The sequence below is a fragment of the Artemia sp. Qi Xiang Cuo genome, chromosome 1, assembly GCF_049724085.1.
Source record: "Artemia sp. Qi Xiang Cuo chromosome 1, ASM4972408v1, whole genome shotgun sequence".
Taxonomy (NCBI): domain Eukaryota; kingdom Metazoa; phylum Arthropoda; class Branchiopoda; order Anostraca; family Artemiidae; genus Artemia; species Artemia sp. Qi Xiang Cuo.
The window spans coordinates 93,553,867-93,574,062 of record NC_142794.1 but is presented as its reverse complement, the minus strand read 5'-3'; the positions used below and the strand labels follow the sequence as shown (position 1 = coordinate 93,574,062).

The 20,196-nt window shown below is 35.2% G+C and overlaps 1 protein-coding gene across 1 annotated transcript in view; it reads left to right on the top strand.

The window, feature by feature from the left end:
* Positions 1 to 5,571: 5,571 nt before the first annotated feature.
* Positions 5,572 to 20,196, top strand: part of Cdep (Chondrocyte-derived ezrin-like domain containing protein) — a 161,626-nt gene continuing 147,001 nt past the window's right edge. Inside the window, exon 1 of the mRNA XM_089087847.1 lies at positions 5,572 to 5,683. The gene's annotated coding sequence lies outside the window, so the exon portion shown is untranslated. The remainder of the gene's footprint in view (positions 5,684 to 20,196) is intronic.

The following is a 20,196-nucleotide window of genomic DNA, read 5'->3' as shown; positions in this document are numbered from 1 at the left end:
CTACTTTAAAAATATATGCTAACCTACTATACAAAAAATATCTTCGATTTAGAAACAATTTTATTAAATATAATTACAACATTAATAATAATCAGTGATGCAATTTATTTTCACGATATATTTCACCAGTGTATCTAAAACAGCTTGAAGTCTGTTTATATGCACAATATTTAGTTTTGCTGTAAAGCATAATTGCTCCTCCAATTTAAATCTACTCAATGATATTACATATCTTGCACACATATCGTTCCATTCAAGGCTTAGTCTACATCCTCTTCTAATTTCCACTGCCAAATTTGGTACTCTCGCCTTTGTGTCATTGCTGCTACCTGCTCCACCCTCAAGCTCCAATAGTGTAAACATACCACTTATTTTCTTTGCTAATATCGTATCAAATAATAGATTGCAAAAATATACTGTTCTCTCTCGGAATTCAATTCTCTTGCTAATATGAACTACAATGAAAATCACTCCTTATATTGAATCCAATTGCTATAACTATGATAATCAAGCTACCATATATGGAGTACCGTCTGTATTCGTTGTCTCTGATTGGTTCAGCAAATGGGCGTTGCCTCAGAAACCTGTCTGATCCCTTTAAACAATCTCGTCCCTAAATATCTATTACCAAAATATAACGTGTTTGATCGCTTTATCGGTCCATAATATAGAGTGTTTGGTCGCTTTATGCAACCTCCGTTGATACTGTGTACATACACACTACTGAAAAGACCACCAACATCCCTAGGGTAAAAATTTTAAGCTATGGAAATTGCCCATTGTTTACATATAAGGTTTGTTATTGGGAGAGGAGTCATGTTTGAACCTGGGTCTGAAAAAAGGAAATTAAAATGAAAACTTTAGGCAATATTGAGGGGGCTATTAAACATAAACAAAACACACTATTTGCATACGGGCTTTCAATATACTGTGCCAGCAATATCTCAAGAATGGCTTGGGCTATCAAAATGGTTAAGTTAGGGTTTTTAAGATCTACGAAAATATTATTTTTTGTCTCAAATGTGGATCTTTACTTTAAAAAAAGAAAGATCAGGCACTTGGTCTAAAGAGCAGCCAACAACGTAAAATCGACTTTTCAATTGTGCTTTTCAATTTTGATCCCTTTAAAAAAAACTTGAAACTTTCGATAAAAGCGTTAGATAGAAGTAATCAAAATAAAAACTAGACTACTGGAAAGATGATTTCAACTTCCTGCATCCCTTGGCGCTCTGCTACTTGCAACATATTTCCACAGCAAAGTTGACTCAACAGTTTTAATATTTATTTTGCCAATTTTTCTAAATGTTTGTGGGCGTCCACGAAGGGCGCCCAAAGGATGCAAAAAAGTGGCTATAGGGTTGAAAGTGAAGATGCTCGATCATTAGCTCAATAGATTTGTAAATCTCGTCTTGAAAAAAAAATCTATTTTGGATTTGTATGACAGCTTATTGGAAGAATTCCCGAGCCTTATGCTTAACTTGGTTGTTATCTGTGAACTGATCAGACTTAAAATCAGAAAGACAACTTTCAGCATTAAAACCCATACACACTGTGTCAACTTAAAGTCTTTATTGATCATGTTTAAATCCTTAGAGTTCTTTGAGGTTTCTAAGGTCGTTAGGAGTGAGAAAGTTCGGTACTGGTGGTTTATACGGACACTTTTATATATTGTAAAGGGAAACCAGTCACGAAAAACTCGTCAAACAAACTGTTCTCAAGAGACCGCTATACATAAATGACTGCAAAGCCGTGATTTCTCAAGGAATTACAATATTTAAACGATTGTTTTTTGGGGTTTAAGGGGGAAAGGGTACCTAGGTTAGGTTAAGTTACATATATAATATATGCTATGCTATAACCCCCACCCACTTACCCCCTAATGTGCAAATATATAGCCCAAATTTGTTTATAAACTACTATATATTCATCCTATTTTATTTCATTTTATTAGCATTAACCAAACTTGACTTTTTAGAAGTGTCCGTATAATGCACCAGTAACGAAAGTTCGAGCAAAAAGTATCGATACGCATTCTACTTCCTTGTTTATCATAGGCAGAGTGCTAGCGCTGCCAAAGTAAAGAACGATGTGGGCACAATGTGTTCTTTATTTATTTTTTTTTTCTCTCTCCATACCTGGGCACTTCGAATCGAAGAAATTGTCGTTGAAAGTTCGAAAAGGGCTCATTCGATTGGAAATTGGAGTGGCTAGTGCCCTTTTTAATAGTCGAAAGAGATTGGAGGGCAACTAGCCCCCCCCCCACGCCAATCATTCCCCCAAACACATTCAATCAAAATTTTGAGATAGCTATTTTGTTCAGCGTAGTTGATTTCCAAATAGAATTTTTTTTTTTGAGGAGGACATTCCCCCACAACCACCTCACGGGGCAAGGGTTTTAAGTTATGCCCTGAGGGCATATAAGGTTTTTATAGAAAGCGTTGTCGTAGAAACTTCAAAAAAGGCTCATTCGATTGGAAATTCAAAGGGCTAGTGCCCTTTTTAATAGTCAAAAGTGATTGGAGGGCAGCTAGCCCCCCCCCCCCACGCCCATCATTACCCCAAATACATCCAATCAAAATTTTGAGATAGCAATTTTGTTCAACTTAGTTGATTTCCATATAGAAAATATCTTTTTGAGGAGGACACTCCCCCACAGCCCTCGGGGCAATGGTTTTAATTTATGCCCTGGGGGCATATAAGGTTTTTATAGGTGTTGTCATAGAAACTTCAAAAAAGGCTCATTCGATTGGAAATTCAAAGGGCTAGTGCCCTTTATAATAGTCAAAAGTGATTGGAGGGTAACTAGCCCCCCCCCGGGCCCATCATTCCCGCAGAAACATCTAATCAAAATTTTGAGATAACCATTTTGTTCAGCGTAGTTAATTTCCAGATAGAAAATATGTTTTTGAGGAGGACACTTCCCTACAACCCTCGGGGCAAGGGTTTTAAGTTTGAAATTCAAAGGGCTAGTTACCTTTTCTAATAGTCAAAAGTGATTGGAGGGCAACTAACCCCCCCCCCTCCCCCACGCCCATCATTCCCCAAAACACATCCAATCAAAATTTTGAGATAGCCTTTTTGTTCAGCGTACTTGATTTCCAGATAGAAAATATGTTTTCGAGGAGGACACTCCCCGAAAACCCTCAGGGCAAGGGTTTTAAGTTATTCCCTTGGGGCATATAAGGTTTTTATAGAAGGGGTTGTCGTCGAAACTTCAAAACAGGCTCATTCGATTGGAAATTCAAAGGGCCAGTGCCCTTTTTAATAGTTGACAGTGATTGGACGGCAACAAGCCCCCACGCCCATCATTCCCCCAAACACATTTAATCAAAATTTTGAGATAGCCATTTTGTTCAGCGTAGTTGATTTCCAGATAGAAAATATGTCTTTGAGGAGGGCACTCCCCCACATCCCTCAGGGCAAGGGTTTTAAGATGTACCCTGGGGGTATATATGGTTTTTAAAGAAGGCGTTGTCTTAGAAACTTCAATAAAAGCTCATTCGACTGGAAATTCAAAGGGATAGTGCCCTTTTTAATAGTCGAAAGGGATTGGAGGGTAACTAGCCCCCCCCTCAAGGCAAGGATTATAACTTATGCCTTGGGGGCATAAAAGGTTTTTATTGAAGTCTTTGTCGTAGAAACTTGAAAAAGGCTCATTCGATTTGAAATTCAAAGGACTAGTACCCTTTTTAATAGCCAAATGTGATTTGAGGGCAAGTAACCCCCTCTCTCGCCCACCTTTTCCCAAAACACATCCAATCAAAATTTTTAGACAGCCATTTTATTCAACGTAGTTAAAAGTTTTGGAAATTAGGTCTTTAAGGATGACAACTCCTTCCCCCACATCCCTCAGGGCAGGGGTTGTAAGTTATGCCCTGGGGGCATATGAGGTTTTTATTGAAAGTGTTGTCGTAGAAACTTCAAAACGGCTCAATCAATTGGAAATTGAAAGGCCTAGTGCCCTTTTTAATTGTTGGAAGTGATTGGATAGCGACTACCCCCCTCTCACGCCCATAATTTTCCCAAACACATCCAAAAATGAAACCAAAAACGAACAAAAATTACAATAATTAACCGAGTCAAACTCAAAACGAGCAGAAATTAACATAAGATGGGCGCAAAACCTTTACGCCTTCCCAAGGCCAGAACAAAAATTGCACTTCACTGAAAAATACAAATGAAAGTGCATTGTCAGTTTAATATACATATACTGATATTTAGTAATCAAAATGTTAATATTATTTGATTTATTAAATTGATAAAATTAAAAACGTTTATATTTTCTAGTTTTCTTACTTTCTAGTCCATTACTTCCTTTTACAAAAATGGGGTAAAAAAAGCATGTATACGGAGAGCATTTAAACTACTTGGATTTAGTTTAATCTCTGAGATTCCGCTTTAGCCACTTTTTTTCTCAGATTCAGTTCAATTTTGGACTTTTTGTCAAACTTTCACCGAACTTCAAAAAGATTGGACTGCTGCATACCCGTTGTGACGCCCCTTCCCACTGCAATGAAGATAGGAAGCCGAACCAACTTCCATTTACATATATTGCGGTATCCTTTGTTCAAATCTTGTCCTAGCCAGAGCCTCCAAACTGGGTCTGATTTTAATGCTATAAGATATTTGCAAGAAGCAGTGTCCGTTTTTTTCCTTTTTCTCAAAATGAACTGAGTCCAAATTTCTTCTGTGTTCTGCTGCTTGCAAAGCACAAAAGCTGCTTCACTATTATGACACACTGGGGGTCGAAAGATACGATATTGTGATCACTGCGTTTTATTGAGTACAACAACAGGTATCGCGAAAACAGAAAAACAGAGGGAAGTGAACACTACTGTTTTCTGAAAGCAAGAGATACAATAGTCTGAAAAAGTAAACTAGCTCGGTATCGGGGTTAAGCACAGTATCCCGCTGTTTTGGATAAGATTGATAATGGCAAGTGGTTGGACTACTGACGCCCCAGAAACATCGAAATCAACATGAACAGCAACAAAGTATGCGTTAAGCGACGTTCACAAGCGCGTCTAGCTAGAATTCCATGTCTAGACACGTGTCTAGCCAGAATCCAATGTCTAGGCAACGACCGTTCACATATAAAATTCGGTGCTTAGCTAAAACTACAAATTTAGTTTCTAATTGTCATTTCTAGCCAATCAATAGAGCTTATGCGGACAAAACTTTCAAATATTATAATCCCTATTTTTACTGTCACAAACTAATGGACGAGATAAGCAAAACAATTGACTTAGTGTGCTTCATTACTATGTCTGGTGTTGTATATTTTCCTAAAATGAAAAAAACAATTAATGAGAAAACAAAAATTAAATTTCAGTTTACAAATCTAAACAAAATAATGATAACAATGGAACTTAACACATTTAAATTAGCTATGTTTAAAAAACTAATACATAATGGGTTCTACAGGCTAGAACTAATTGTTTAAATTATTACTTTGTTCAGTATATTTGTATAATTAACAAATTTAATTTTGGAATAGTCGTTACCTAGAAATTTAATTCTGGCTAGACACGTGTCTAGACATCGCATTATAGCTAGACACGATTGTGAACGCCGCTTTAGAAGAAGAAGAATAGTAATAAACGGGAAAAAGTTGATTAACGGCAAAAAGTAGAAGATTAAATTTGTTATTCCAGATCTAGACATCCTGATCGAGAAAGCAAAGGTTTTTTTTCATAATCAATTTGATGTGGGTATCAGCCGAATGCTTGCAAACAACTCCCTTGTGAATTAAATTGGGACTTAGATGGGTTAGGCCTATATATCTGGTTGAGGGACTTGCTACTAGCCTATATTGAGTTGGGTTAGTCAAACTTTCAAAAATGAATTCTTAGCTTAATTTGACCTTATTAAGCAGTAAATCTGTTTCTCAATCTTTTAATTTTGAAGTATAAGGATTGTATATGTTCAGTGCCCTTTAGAGAGGAAAGTGGTGGAAGTGGCCTAGGATCTTTGAGACTTTGGATTTGTTACTGAAAGTTTTATTTGTATTCCTCAACTATTTATCAAGATAGACAAAATCAAACAGCAAAATTCTAATTTAGCTACTTTTTGCTATCTTGGAAAGGGGTCAGTTTAAGGAAATGAAACTTTCAGTAATGAATCCAGGGCCAAAAATATACTCTGGGAAGGTATTTCCAAGCTCCTATGTTAGCCTTCTTCTAATTTCTAAGTCTTAGAAATTTGCCTACTTGATAGGTCTATAGGCCTATCTAGGCTATTGGAATTTTGATAAGACAACAGTTTACCTTAATTTTCTCTTATTAGTTTATTTTTCTCTAGTTTAGTTCAGAAAATTTGATTCCTGTTATTTGAGTAGAGTTTTAAGCCATATGAATATTATTCCCTAAATTTAGGAAATGTATTTACAGATATTTGAAACCTTGTAAATTGAGATTGAGCAAAGTTGTGAAACTGAAAACAGTTTTCTTGTTGGCTACTTTATTTTAGCAGAAGTACTACTTTGCAAGGTTTCACTTTTATATCACAAAGACTTTTAAAGGTCAGTACCCTCTAGAGAGAGAAGATATGGTGGTAGGTACTTCAAAATACCTTCCCATATATACTTTAGTCTGTAGACCCATCCCTTAAAGTTTCATTTTCCTAACCTAGCCCCTTTCCAAGATGGCAAAAGGAAGCTAAACTAGAATTTGAAACCTGACAATATTTTCTATGGCTAGGTTTTGTGAATAGGCTGAAAATGCTCTTTATTTTGGGGTAAAAATACAGGTAAGGTTCATGTTAATAGACTATTAAGGTAGGTAAGAAATAAACTTACCTCTATAGTCAGATTGCATCCTGAATCCAAATTTAACAGGCATTTGCATCAGAAATGAACTTTATCCCCACTCTATATATACCAATTCAAAGTAGGCCTAGCCTATATATTTGAACATTAGAGAGGGAGGGGGGGGGGGTTAAGTTCATTTCAGACACAAATGAAGGTTAAATTTGGATTCAGGATGCAATTCTGACTATGCAAGTTAGTTTGGACTTTACTCCCCCCCCCCCCTTATGTGGAAATATATAGGCCTACCCTAAATTTGTATGTATAGGGGTGGGGTAAAGTTCATTGCTGATGCTAATGCATGTTAAATTTGGATTCAGGATAGAATTCTGACTATAGAGATAAGTTTATTTCTTAGCTACCTGAATAGTCCATTGATATAAACCTTACCTAAAAATACAGCATAAGGCAGAAGTCAGATTAGAGAAATAGAGAATTAGGTAAGATGCCTGTAATCAGACAGTTAATTACCCATTTAATAGTTAAATTCACTGTAACATCTCTATTATATAAACTAGAGAGTAGATGGTCTTGCCATCAGATCTGTTTGAATTTTTAATGCCAACTATAAGACTCTATAGCCTATAGGTTATGATATCCATTCTTAAATTATATTTTTAAATTAATATATAGGCCTAAGCCAAAGATTATGCATTGTCTGAGTACTAGGATTCTTACCCTGTCAGTTGATTCTTCATTAAATGCTGTAATACTTTACCCCCTCCCCCTTTGAATGTGCAAATGTATAGTCCATATTATTTATTTCCCATGTATTTTCTGTTTCCTTATTTTGTCAGAATGGATTCAATTTTCAGATAGACAGGTTAAAACAATAGTGACACATGGCAAATACATGGGAATATATATTTACATATTAGGGGAGAGGGATGAGGGTAAATTTTTGTGGAATGTGTTAACTTGTCATGTTTCCTTCTCAACAGCCCCAATTCTAGGCCTATAAAGGAGAGGGGGGCATATCATAAGTGGGGACAAAACAGTCCTTTGATTTTTGGCCATCTGATATTTAGTTTGCTACACACCAAAATTCAGGATAGATGGCCTTGATGTAGTGCAAAAAAAGGGTTAAAGTTTCAAATCAGTTTTGAAAACTAAACTGATTTAGATGTTACCAACATCTAAAGTTTTTTAGCTTTTGCTAGAAATTTGAACATAACAGGTTGGAAACATTTATTTCCATTAATTGAAACAGCTATAATTCTGTATTCTTGCTGGTGTATAGGTTTCTATTTAGATCCTCTGTGGAGTGATTCTTGTATTCATTGGCTAACCTGCTGGACCACAGTTGCTATTTATTTTTCTTTTGTCTGTCTAGAAACAATGGTGTTGGGGCTGTTCCAAACAAATTGCAAGCATCCAGTTTCACCCCTCACTGACCAAGCAAAGTGAAGATTTCTAGGTCTGCATGTTGTTTGTTTTATCTGTTGCTGCTAGGTTAGCCCTGGATACTAAGATATTTTGCATGAAAGGATATTTTGAGGCAGCCCCCTGGATGCCTTTGTCTTGCCTGTCATAGTGGTTGTATGACAGTAGATGGTTTTTGCTTGTTTTTTCAACATTTTCAGAAACAACTTTAGAAAATCCTATCCTAATGCTGCTCAACAATCATGAAAGCCATGTTTCAATTCCAACTATCAATTTTTGCAAGGAAAAGGGAACTACTATCTCATATTCCCACCCTGCTGCTCTCCTTCCTTTAACCACATGACATATCAATTTGCTGTTCTTTGAAATGGGCTGTCAAAGAGTCTATATTATTATTGGCTTCCAAAAAATCATGGCCAGCAAATATCTGTGTATGAAGTTGTACAACTTTTGAAAGCATCATTTATTCAAAAGATGAGTATTCAGAACATATTTATGTTTTTTTTTAGACAATAATATGACCATTTAATCCAGATCAATTTTCATAGCCTCATTTCCTCCCAGTACCTGACTGACAGATTTGAATCACAAGATGAACCACAGGCTACAAGACTAGTGCACAAGGAATTGGCTACATTTCAGTGACCAGAAATGGTGAAACCATAACCCAAATTTATTGTTGTAAGCAAGGGTGTTACTAGTCAAAGTGTTTGGAGGGGAGCAAGGGATTTTACCAACGGTTTTTTTTTTGTTTTTTCAATAGTTAGCATAATCTTCCTTTTTGAATATAAAAATTGAGAACACAGTTTAGCCTGAAGACGATTAGCCTATTAGTTCAGTTTCTTGCAAAAAGTATGCATACAGCTAGTTGGTGATCTAGTTGAGAAAGGAGTGGTACAAGAGGAGTAAAACAATGATATGATTTATATACAAACAGAGCTCAGAAGTGGGAAATTGACAATTTCAGTTAAATTATACAGATTTAACACATAATTTTTTTTGGGAAGGACACAACTACAAAACTTCAATTAAAAAGTTGAATGTTTTTGTTTGGTAGTCTCCTATCACATCATGGCAAAGTGATCAAAACAGTCATTGTCAATTGTTGTACATAAATGTCTCATGACCAGTTTTACTTTGCTGAAACTTCTTTTCACCATGGCCAAATTTGGTGATGCTATACCAATTCATTGGTAATCTGACAAGAGAGTTGGGAATATTGATTTAACTATAGGAATTTCATAGAATAGGGTCTCAAAGATGGTGTCATCAATGACTTTATTGCTTTTGACCTCCGTCCTGGCCAATAGCTCTAGCATGAGTTCCAGAAGATCTAGGTCTTTTCTTGGAAAAATCTTTGTGGCTTTGGAAAGTCTTACATAGCCCTTGTCCATTTTTACAAGTAGACTTTGGTGCACTGGCTCAAGAAAGGAAGAGTTATCATGGATTGTGTTGTCCAAGCTATTGATTAGGGCTCTGAGGATGTTGCAGAGTTCCTTGGCATAGAACAATTTCTAGTCATCCAGCACATTAACTCCAAGATTAGAAATTGCCTCTGAATAATGAGCCAGTTGATACCTAGGACACTGTTTAAGTAGAAACTTGTCTTAGGCTATTGAATCAGCTTTTTTCTGCTCTCAGAGGAGAGCATATAAGATGCTATGTATTGCCCTATGTCTTGTGTTTGCAATCACCAGATCAAGCTTTCCAGTCTGAAATTTTTCTGCAAGAATCTCTGTCTTCAAAGAGCTTTGTGTATGATCGCAAGGATAAAAGCAAAGGAGGTAATGTGGCAATGCAGAAGTAGGACTTTTTCTTTTATTATCTTGTCTTTGTTATGTTCTATTAGCTCTTTGAGAACTTCAACAATTGTATTTAAGCTGGTCCAAAATGTCATCAAACTACCTGACCAGGATATTCATCTTGTCATTGACAGATTCTTATGCTTCAGCATCAGTTCAGCACTCTTAAGAATGTGGTTCTAAGCAATGACTTTTTTCATTCAATTTGTAAAGAATATATACAGTTCCTGTAAGATTTCAAACATTTTTGGATTATGGAGGTGTTGCTGCAGGCATGTTCCACTATGATATTCTCTCTATTAGTCATGGATTGAATTTAGCATGCTTGTCTTCCCAATTCAGCTCATATGTGTTCTTGGACATCCTGTCAAATACCAGACATAAGGGTTGCATAATCATTGCTTCAAAACATAAGCACCTCTTAGTTTATGCCTTCCTTTTTAAGACTTCTGGAATTTTTTTTGGCAGTAATGCATGGCTAATTTGATTCTTTTGGTTGCTTATGTGGCAAACAACATGCCCAGGGCCTGAAATCCATTTAGGCTTTTTGTTTTTGTGAAAAATGGCATTGATCTGTTTACAATAGTCTTTGTCAAATATGTTCTTGCACCTCAACACTTTGTCTTTGCTCAATTTGTTCTCAAACTCAAGATATCTAATGACTTCCATTAATCTATTCCTTTGCACTTAAGATCAATTTTCCAACTCATGTACTTTGTGAATTTTGAAACTGACTTGTAATTCCCTTGGATAGGCGTCAGTTTTTTTACCATCAACAACTCTTAATCTACTTACTACCTAGCCTGTTATAAAACATGACTGCAGCCTCAATGCCTTGCAAGTAACTGGTACTAGTTTCTAATGAGTGAGGTTTTCACCCTTACTTTATTATCAGTAAAACTGGTGTGCTTACCAACTGAGATTGGAATTTAGGAAGATGTCATGTTAGTAATTTTATGTTCTTCATTTAACCAAATGAATAATTGTAGTGCCATACATAAAGTCCATACATGTGTTGGTAAAACCAATGCATCTACTAACCAAGATTGAGATTTTGGTAGATCTAATGTTGTTATTTTCATTTTCTTTATTTAATCAAATAGAAAATAGTGGTGCCATCCATTAAATCAATGCACAAGTTTGTACAACTGCTACATTTACTTACCAAGACCAAAATTACAGTACACGTCATGTCAGTATTTTCTTATTCATTATTTACCAGAATTAAGAACTTTCACACTGTCTGTAAATTTACAACACAAATTAGTTGCTGCATTTACTGACCTACATTGAGATTTCATTAGCTGTCACATCAGTATTTTCCTGTTCTTTATTTAACCAAATAGAAAACTGTGGTGTCATCCATAAAATAACTGCATGAGTTGTTAAAACTGCCGCATTTACCAACCAAGATTATTATTTCAGTATATGTCATGTCAGTATTTTCATGCTCTTTATTTAACAAAATGGAAAATTGTGGTACCATCCATAAAATAATGACTGGAGTTGGTAAAATTTAAGAGTCAGAGAAATTAAACAAACTAAAAATGAATGTATTCTAATGTATTTTCTGTGCAGAATTATTTTTGTCTGAATCAATAGCTGAAATATATGGCCCATTTGGATTAGCCACTACATCTGTCTGCTATTGTCCCATGGTTGGGGCTGTACCAGACACATCAGAGCCTACTAATCTTAGTTATGCTTACATTTCATCTTGCTTCCAAAATATTCTATAAATACATGCTGGGAAGCCAAGTGTTTGTTCTACCTGTGTGTAAAAGCCAAGTATATTGGTTGAAAAATTAGACTTTGATGGCAGATTGTTTGAAATGGTCCCCTCTCCCCTACCTTTTTTAAAAATAAAATAAGCACTAGACCTACTGTTGTGATTGTAAAACTTTAAGATAACAGTAATATATCCCAGAAAGCCATTATCAAACTCATATCAACTAAATCCTTATTTCTACTGCTTTGAAGATTGCATAGATACCAGGAATAGGTAGCATTAGAGAAGAGCAGCTCTTCTACATTAAACACTATAGTAACAAAACAGCATGGTTCATTTCTCCAATTTAGCCTATGCTCTTTCCATATATAATGGTTGCTACTCTGTAAAAAAGCATGCCCCTTATCATGCCAACTTTGATGATATACTCATCATTGTTCTCAGACTGCTGATCTGGGCAGAATGATCTTTCATCTTTCTGCAAAGATTATCGTTATTTCAACTCATCTTTGTTATAAGATCTTACAGCTCGCTGATGTTAGCAAAAAGCATGAAAGATGCCATCTTTCTGCCATATAGAACAATGATGAAAGAACTTTGATGCTATACTCATCATTGTTCTCAGACCGCTGATCAGAGCAGAATGATGAAAGACGTTTGCATAAAAACGACAAAAGATGTAAGATCTTAGTTCAAAGATTTCACTTTTAAGCATTTTCTGACAAAAGATGTAAGCTCTTAGCACATAGATGAGTGAAAAAACGACCCTAATGTTTTGAGACTAGGCTAGTTCAGATTAGCTGACTTCAGCCTAAGGATTTTATTTTAACATTTAAACCTAAACAATAGTTACCCCTATATCTTAGGATAAGATCCCTAGTATTTAGACAGTACCTAATCTATGATGGATATCTTTTATTAAAATGTATATATCCTAAAAATAGACAACAGGTTATTAATCTTGGGTAAGATCTATATAAAAGTCTGGGTAGTTGGGATTGGAAAACGTGTAGAGGAAAAATGAGGAGCACCACCAGAACAAAAACTCTGACAACTTAGGCTCTATTGATAAAAAGTCCTGTACCCACTGTGTAATGGAAAGGTATATAGCTATAGCTTCTAGCTTTGTAATAAGGAAATGATGCAAAGTTTATCAAAGGCTTTTGTAAGGTCTTGAAGGATCATGCCAACAGCAAAATTTTTGTCAAGTAGTACTGTAACATAATCAGACATATGTAGAAGGTTAGTGGCCATGAATCTACCACATATGAAGCCATTTTGAGAAGCAATGAGGATATTATTGACCTCGAAGTTCTGTATTTAAGCTTTATTCTTAAACCTGTCAACAACTTTGAGAACAGCAGAAATTTAGCCAGTTCTGGTCCTTTTCTTCAGTCTGTGGCTTTGTTGTTGAACTGTCTTTTGAATTTTTTGATAAATAGAAGCGTTTTGGGTTGATTTCAAAAGGTGATGCAAGAGTGCTTTGTTCTGGATAAGATAATTTCTTATAAGTTCAACCATGATTTGCTTATATCATTTTTAATGAGCTCTGGTCAATTAATTGATGTAAGTTCCTGTTCTGTGACTTGATACAATTTTCAGTGCATAGCAGAGACCAAGGACAACTATGCACAGACAGGATAAGTAAATGAAAATTTTGCCAATTGAACTGTTACACTGATTTTTAAGAAAAGGTCTATGATCACTAAAAAATACAACATCCAAAAAGGATAGATTCTTGTCACCTCTATATCCTGTTTGGCTTGTTAACAATTTGATGATGGAAATAATCAATAAACAGGACACCAAAGGTAAATCTACAGTGCTATTTGTTGAATTCCCAAGACAATCAATCTACCATATTGTGGGGAAGTTGAAATCACTGACGATTACTAAATCGGAATAATTATTTAGTGATGTTGAGGAGAACATTTTATCAATGTTTTCTACAATAGCCAAATCACATTCTTCAAAGCAAGGTGTACTAGGACTGTACTATGACTGTACCCAGTACAAATATTTTTGTCTGGAAACATAATATCAAACCATATAGATTCAATCCAAGGTACATCATATAAAGGAAGGTTGATAATATTGAGCTCTAACAAATACTCCAGCTTCTTTTCTGCAGTTTGCTGGTTTCAGGCTATGAACAATTTTAAATCCTGAAATTTTCAGTGATTCTTCAGTAGAAGGAAATGTTCTATTTTTTGGCAGGATCTCAACTAATCTAGCAATATCCACTGATTTTTCTTTGAAAAGCACTTGGAAATCCAGAAGCTTGTTAAAAGATAATTAACATTAATGGAGACAATGCATGGAGTTTTTTTTCTGGATCAAATGTTTCATGCCGTCTACCAGTTGATGATAAGTTGGATGGAGAAATATAGGCTGCATAGAGGCAGGCCCAGAAACTGCACTGATAAAGCTGGAGTCATTTGAACTGGGACTACAGTATTGCATGATCAATAAAGTTCATTAGTTGACACATGAAAAATGTCTGATAAAGAAATAGAAGAAGGAACTGTGTTATTTACAAGACGTGAGGAACAAACTGTTAAATCTCCAAGGCAGAAGTATTCAGTATTGACTTTGGAGCTTCTCAACCATAAAGAATAGACACTTTTTTTGGACCAATCTGCCCTTTAAAGATAGTGATATTAGACTTGCCAGAACTTATTCTCTGTTTTAGCTCTTCAATTGAGGAAATAGATTCTTGAACTGATTGCAGACAGATACACCAACCATTAACCCACCTCAACCAAAACATAAGACAAGAGGTAAAGCAAGCCCATCTCAAAACACAACCCTGTAGGTCACTCTAGCAAAAAAAAAAAAAAAAAAAACAGCCCAAAGTAGACAGGAGGAAGGGAGAGACTGCTAGGGCTTAAAAAAATGAAAGGGGCTTTGTCTACACCATAAAGCTGATTACTGTCAGAGTCAGCAAATACAATTGGCAGTCCCTTGAGGAAGAAGATGTTACCCCTCTAATGGAATTTGTTGAGGCCAAAATTATGAAGGTTAATCTGTACTTTGGTCCTGATGTTACCTAAAAAAAGATTAGAGGTTAGATGCCAAGGGGAGCAGATGGAATCTCGGTTCAAGGAGGTGGTGAACAGTTTGGATCAGGGATATGGCCTCAACAAAGGGCCCTTACCACTAGACCAAAATGTCCCATTTAGCATTTTTTTTTACTTTTTGCTTTTCCCAAACACTGTTTTTTTTTGTGTTCTACAAATTAATGCCAATAAGATTGCCTTGAACTCCACACTCAATTTGACTTTTTGTGCTTTTTCCAAAGGTGAATCTACAAAAAGCACATTGATGTCACCAAAAGTTTTGATTTGAGTGTTTAAACATCTCTCTACAATGTTGCAGTCACCTTCTAGTTACAGTGGCTTCAACGCCTAGGGTCTTGCCCCCCTAGAATTTTACCCTTCCCCCCTTTCTAGATTTAAAAAAAACATGTTTTGCCCCCACCCAAAGTTTTGGGGTAAAAGAGTGGTGAATGTAAATTATTTATATCATTTATATATGTATTAAGTTTTATTTAAACCCTCCTAAGAGGGTTTCTATAATACCCCAAAACCCAAATTTTTGGGGTGGGGGTTAGGCAAGCATAGTTCAGTTAGTCAGCAGACAATTTCTGAAACCTTTTAAGGGGGCTGGGAGGGTGACTATGCAGGATAAAGAATTATAAACCTCAGGTTTAGAGTTTTTGACCAAGGAGATTATGATTGTACCCTTTTCATGCTTTCCAGTCTATGGCACTCATCAATGATAACCAAAGTGCAATTTTTGGTGAAATATAGCACTCTGATGATGTTATCAATTATATATTTTTTTTAACATAAAGATATAAAAAATATTTTTCAAATGAGCCCTTATGCAGCTCTCTATGATGTTCCAGTGCCCCACTAGCAAGAAAAAAAAAAAAAAAAAAACGGACACATCAGTGCTTTCTATGGAAACCAGTGATTTTCTTTGTTGTTAAAAGTGGGTGCAATAGTTTTCCTGTGCTTGGTTTTTACCATTGGTAATTCCAATGATGTTCTTTTCTTTTTGATCTAACGCCAATGTTCAATTGGTTTCAGGCTCTTTCAAGATTAAATATAAAAAACAAGTTTTTTCAGTTGAAAGTAAGGAGCAACATTAAAACTTAAAACGAACAGAATTAGCACATATATCGGGGGGGGGGGTCCCCCTCTTCAACACCTTGCTCTTCATGCCAAAGTTTATTAGTACTTTAAAAAAAATTCTTATTATTCTAATTAAATGACTCTTGTGTTTCAGGAGTTGTTATTAAATAATTGAGACAGAATTCAAACTTCAGCGTAAAGAGTGAGATGTTGAGGAGGGGAAAACCCCTCAATATACATAATAATTTTTGTTCGTTTTAAGTTTTAATGTTGCTCCTTACTTTCAGTTGAAACAACTTCTTTTTTTTATATTTAATTTCTGATCGTTTTTTAAATGTTGCCAGGATCTCTGGCTCCACCTTCACGGAAAAATCCTCCTTCCAATGGAAATATCTTCTAGACAATTCAATCCTGGTGTAAAATTGAGTCAGCAAAGAGAAAGTAAGACAAATAAAAATAATTTTGCATAAGAATTATTAGCAAATTCCCCCAGTGCAAAATTTCCTCTGAAAAGTTGAAGCCCTAGAAACTTCTCTTTTCATGGAACATTCTCCCTGTGGAAAATCCCCCCATTAGAAAATTTGCCCCCCCCTCACTAAAAAAATGTATGCATACTTCCCAATAACAAATCTATACATAAAAATGGACAAATTTTACAGCTTAAAGACCTTTCCCCAGCAGCTGTGGGGGGTTGGGTTATTTACAGAGGCATAGTTATTGGGCATTTCAACTATGCTGAAAAAATGGCTATCTCAGAATTTTGATAAGGGGCATGGAAAAATGCCTAGTTGCCCTCCAATCTTCTTTGTGACTTAAAAAGGGTACTAGAACTTTCAATTTTCATTCAAATGGGCTCTCTCTATATATTTTAGGAATTGGGTCGATACAATCCCCCCTAGAAAAAAAAAACAGCAAATAAACACGCGTTCATGATCTTTCTTCTGAAAAAAAATTCAAAGTCTGTTTTTTTAGAGTTTCGGTTGCTATTGAACTGCATCGCTCCTTACTCATAGTTTGTTATCATGTACTGTTTGATTTCTGTAAACTGGTTTTCACAGTAACATTTTAGTATTAATTTTAATCAAAATAATAGTTACCATTCCTGTATGAGCTAAAAATGGTAATTTGATTTTCACTAGAAAGTTTTTTTTACATGTTTTTAAACTTTTAGTTACTATGGGCTGTGCTCTTTCAATGCTTTCTCAAAATATAATGGTTACCACCTTACTACCATGACAAATGCAATCCTAAACTGTGGGAAACTGAGTACGATCGTTTCCTCTTTGAAGGAAACACTATAATGGCAAAAAATAGTTCTGTTTGGTTCCCTATTCAATGCTCTTCCAATTTAATAAGGGGAATATGGTGGGGAATATAGTCCTAGGCTGCAAAATCTCAGAAGAAAAATGCAGCTGATGTATACTATAGGACAGAAATCAGATAGAAATTAAAGAGAAACTTCAGCATCCTCGTCCAGCTGGAAGAAACTAATGATACCCAATATAGCCCTAGGATAATTACAAAAGTTTGCTGATCTCTTTGGGTTTATCCTTATATTTTGCACCTAATTCTCCTCTCCAGTTAGTTCATAATATCAAATAATGCCAATATGAAAAAAAGAGAAAATTTGAACTTTTTACCTTATGAGGAGAAGGGGAGTGGAATCCAATGGCAACAGCAGCAATTATCATTTTTAGTAAGAATATTAAATTCAGAATATAACGGTATATTTCTTCATTTTTGTCTATCTAAGTTCTGCCCAATAAATTATCTTACCTGACAGCATTACTATAACAGAATTTTTCTGCATAACATGCAGAAGATATACATCGATCATAGTTTGTTTCCATAGTCGAAGTGTCTGCCTCTTTCTCAATTTTGTAAAATGAGTAAGCACTTGAAGGAATTGAAAATTTGCAGGAATACTCACAGATTTTTCAAGTGTACAGTTATTTACAAAATTGAGACACACAGATTTCCGTACAGAAATTTGTAACAATACTGTGTTATCTGAAATTATAATTAATACAAATTTTCTACATATTATAAACTAAATGTTTTTCTAGAGCTTTTTTTTAAATAAAGCCTAGCTATATCTAGTCCTATTAGGTAAAAGTGGGGTGCAATTGTTGTGTTAATGACCATTGTATTTGGAAAAAGTGTTGAATAGGGAATTGAATAGTACTAATCTTTTATTATTACTGTATTAAACTTGGGAATAAATGTATGCAATTTATGCCCAAGGAAAGTATTTTTACGCTATTATCCCTATGCTTTCCCTATGTTTAAAGCTTAGAAAATTGCCTAGAAAATAGGTCTCTAACCTGTCTTAACACCAGAAAGAATTTCAATCTTCTTCTATATTGTCTAAAATATGTCTAGACCTCTCTTAAGATCAGAAAAAAAAATAGAATTTCTATCTATTTCTATTTGGTTTCTTCTATACTTTAATTGGTTTCTATTGACAAGGATTGCTCTCTATACCTATAGTTTGCTGTTACAAGCTAACTGACCCAAGACTCTCTTAATTTTGAAGGAGGGACAAGACTCTTTCCTCCTCTCACTCCTTTTGTTTGTAAAACAATTCTCTGAGAATGATACTTGTTCCTGAAAAAAAAAATGCACCCCTCCAAATATTTATTAGAAAACAGATCTGTAATATCAAAAATGAATAGTTCATCTGTTTCTATGGTTTTAGAGAAGGATGATTATTCAAACAGTCATGTTCCCCATGGATGCTAATATTGACAATGGTAACTCCTGGTGGCACTTGAACCCCCTCCTACCAAGAAATTCTATGGTGGCCCTTATGAGGCCTCCTCCGCCTTTGTACCATTAGGAATAACATTTTATGTTACATAGAAAAATATTTTCTGCAATAAGTATGACGTTATCCCCCCTCCGTGTAACAATATTGCAATGGCAGTCCAAAAATATTCTCTGGCATCAAGGGGGTTTCGGGATTAATTCCTACCCTTACTCCTAATCCTCCTACTACATTTATCTGGAGGGTCACCAAGTTTTAAATGATTTGGGCATAAAAACATATTTTTACATACAACTTTAATGCGAATGTCTATATTTTCTCTATGTTTTATATTGACCATATGTATCTTTAGAAATTTTATGCGCCACAATGTGGTGTTATTGTTTCTGAAACTGGAAATTTCCATAGGCCTATATAGAATGGTTTTTCGATAATTGCGAACCAGTTGGCTGTCTCAGAATTTTATTGTCTTTTTTTACTTCAAAATTACAAAATAACCATTCTGCTGTTGCATAATCTTTTTAATATTAATAAAGCTAGTAGAACTTTCAATTTCCTTTCTAATAAACTTTTTTTTTTGGTGTCCTAAGGCTCTTGGTATGATAAAACCACCCTGGAAATAAACAACAACAAGAAAACAAATAAAGAAACGAAAGATTAACACTGGAAGTCTTTCCATTACAATTTAGAACCCCAATCTACATTCCAGATTGTAAAAAATACAATCTACTAAAAACTACAAAACTACAATTTTTCCCTGAAAAATTGGCACTGAGATTAGACTATGGATCTTTCCATTACAATTTGGATTCTCAATCTACAATCCAGATTGTAAACACTACAATCTACCCTACCTTTCCGCTGAAAAATCGGCACTGGGAGTCTTTCCATTACAATTTGGAATCTCAATCTACAAATCCAGATTTTAAACACAACAATCTACCCTACCTTTCTGCTGAAAAAATCGGCACTAGGAGTCTTTCCATTACAATTTGGAATCTCAATCTATAATACAGATTGTAAAAACTACAATCTACCCTACCTTTCTGCTGAAAAATTGGCAATGGGAGTCTTTCAATTACAATTTAGATTCTCAATCTACAATCCAGATTGTAAATACTACAATCTACCCTACTTTTCCGCCGAAAATTGGCACTGAGAGTCTTTTCCATTACAATTTGGACTCTCACTCTACAATCCAGATTGTAAACACTACAATCTACCCTACCTTTCCGCTGAAAAATTGGCACTGGGAGTCTTTCCATTACAATTTAGATTCTCAATCTACAATCCAGGTTGTAAAACTACAATCCACCCCAACTTTCTGCAGAAAAACTGACACTGGGAGTCTCTATTACAATTTGGATTCTCAATCTTCAATCCAGATTGTAAACAGTACAATCTACCCTACCTTTCCACTGAAAAATTGGCACTGGTAGTCTTTCCATTACAATTTAGATTCTCAATCGACAATCCAGATTGTAAACACTACAATCTATCCTACCTTTCCGCTGAAGAATCTCAATCTATAATCCAGATTGTAAACACTACAATCTACCCTACCTTTCCGC